We start from the raw sequence: 2,998 nt of genomic DNA, 5'->3' as shown, positions 1-2,998 counted from the left end.
CGAGGAAGTCCCAGAGAATCGATACATTTTCTCCCTCAGTCACAGCTTAAGGATGGTGTTTATACCATTTGTCAGCGGTTTTGATTTTATAATACTGACATATTGTCCAGTGTAAATACTGGCCAACTCTGTCATGTCTTGCTTTATATTCTACAGGTGCTAAGACTCTACACCCTGATATTAGGTGGTCTATAGTTTCAATCACATCGTTACAAAATCGGCATTTTGGGTCAGCTCCATTTTTTTTCACGTTGGCTTGGTAGTTCCGGGTTAATAAGCTTTGGTCTTGAGCAGCTAATATGAAACCTTTACTCTCTGCTTTTAGCCCTGAGCTTCGTAACCATTGATGCGTGCGTTTCTGGTCGACATCAGCTTGTTTGCTACGAGCCACATACTTGCCATGCAGAGGTTTCTGTTCCCATCTGCTAGATAATTTTTCATGTGCTTTTGTCTTTGCAATTAATTTTATTTTCTTTGCAGCAGCAGTTGGCGCATTTCCTTCAACCTGATCAAGCTGGTGGGTACCTAAGAGTTCGGGAGAGAATTTTTTGCTCTCTTTCAGAATAGAGTGAAATTTTTTCGGTCTTTCATGTTTTTCAACAAGTTTCAGCATCCAATCGTTGGTTGTTTCAAGGTATTTGGCCAGTCCGATTGTGGTGGTTTTGTACGTAAGTTCAAGCTGGATCAAGCCTCGACCTCCCTGAGCTCTTGGAAGGTAAAGACGATCCACATCTGCCTTTGGATGGTGCATCTTATTACAAGTCAGTAGCTTGCGGATTTTTCTATCAATTTTGACTATTTCACTGGTATTCCAGTTAAGCACATTGAAGCTATAAAGAACAACTGGGACTGCTAAGGAATTTATGGCTAACACCTTATTATATGCATTCAGCTCAGACTTCAGAACTGCTCGAACTCTTCTATAACATTCCTTCCTAACCTTCTCTTTCATGCTTGCATGATGGATACCAGAGCCTTCATTTATTCCTAGGTATTTATAGGTTTGTTCCTGCTCAAGTTCTTTTATTACTGTTTCGACATCTAATTCTATTGAACTTGACTTTACTAGCTTCCCTTTCTTAAAAGTGGCTTTGGCACACTTTTCAAGGCCAAACTCCATCCCGATATCATCACTGAATCCTTTCACAGTATGTAATAGTCCCTGACGCTCTTCATCATCCTTGCCATTATTATTATTATTATTATTATTATTATTATTATTATTATTATTATTATTATTATTATTATTACTATTATTATTATTAGTATTATTATTATTAAAGGCAGTGCATTGGCAGGATCGTTAGCACGCTGGACGAAATGCCCAGCGGCATTTCGTCTGCCGCTACGTTCTAAGTTCAACTTCCACCAAGGTCTACTTTGGCGCTCATCCATTCAGGGTCGATAAATTAAGTACTAGTTACGCACTGGGTTCGATGTAATCGACTACACCCCTCCGCCAAATTTGAAGCTTTGTGTTTGTAGTAGAAAGGATTATTATTATTACTGAGAGAGAAGGGCATGCCATCAAAGTGACACTGGGGTAAAATATACGAAGCCCAGTATACCCATCATGACTACCCGTCTGATAAGGGTACATCAGGCATATTCATCACAACCATATGTGCGCAACATAGTGGTCTCATATCAAGATAAACAGCACATGACCTTATAGGTGGGGCCCAGTTAGAATTTTTTTCAGGTCGAGTAGCCCATCCCACTCAAAAGGTCCTTGAATAAAGGTTGTTTGAGGATGTCGAACGAAATAACCATGTTTCCAAAGGTGAATTATCCAAACCCCAAAGAATTCCTTTCAACACATGACTATGACATGCTCAACTAGTTAAGAGCAAGCAACTGACAAGCAAATCTGTGGTATTAAGCAGAATATTTGCTGTAACCCATCTTTTATACCAAGACAAAACAATGTACATGATAACACATCCAATCAGTTAAGATGAGAAGCCATGAGAGCCACTGCCTGGTACTGCATCAGGGCATTTATTATTATTATTGTTGTTGTTGTTGTTGTTGTTATTATTATTATTATTATTATTATTATTATTATTATTATTATTATTGTTATTATTATTATTATTATTATTATTGTTGTTGTTGTTATTATTATTATTATTATTACTGTTATTATTATTATTATTATTGTTCTTGTTGTTGTTATTATTATTATTATTATTATTATTATTATTATTATTATTATTATTATTATTATTACAAGTAGTGCGCTGGCAGAAGCGTTAGCACTCCGGGCAGAATGCTTAGCGGCATTTCGTCCGTCTTTCTGTTCTGTGCTCAAGCTCTACCGGGGTTGACTTTGCCTTTCGTCCTTTCGGGGTCGATAAATTAAGTACCAGTGAAACACTAGGATCGGTAAACTAAAGTACCAATGAAATATTTAGGCCGAAATGAAATACTCACCTCAAAATTGGTGGCATCGTGCACAAAATTTTAATCAAATATAATTATAATCAGAAATCATTCAGCAGTAGAAACATATGTTAGTCATTGTTATACATACTGTTGAAAACATTTTGATATAAAAGATTTGGATGAGAATATATCTCTATACTCCTCTTGGATTTCAATTATACATACGTGCATACATACATACTTACATACATACATACATACATACATACATACATACATACACGCACACATACACACATATACATTTATTTAAAAGCAACCTTTTAAATCACTATATATATATATATATATATATATATATATATATATATATATATAAATATATATATAGTGATTCAAAAGGTTGCTTTCCAATCATTTGGTTCCGGGTTCAGTTCCACTGAGTAGTAACTTGCGTAAGTATGTTCTACCATGACCACGTATCGACCGAAGTCTAATGAGAAGATTTAGTAGGCTGAAACATAACATAAAGCTATTCATATATAATTGTATATATATATATATAACATTACTTGTAACTCACAAAGGCAAAAACAAGAAGTAAAAACAA

Source organism: Octopus bimaculoides, chromosome 6 (genome assembly GCF_046866305.1).
Source record: "Octopus bimaculoides isolate indiv1 chromosome 6, ASM4686630v1, whole genome shotgun sequence".
NCBI lineage: Eukaryota > Metazoa > Mollusca > Cephalopoda > Octopoda > Octopodidae > Octopus > Octopus bimaculoides.
The sequence above is the reverse complement of the archived record's forward strand: the minus strand, read 5'-3'. Positions refer to the sequence as shown.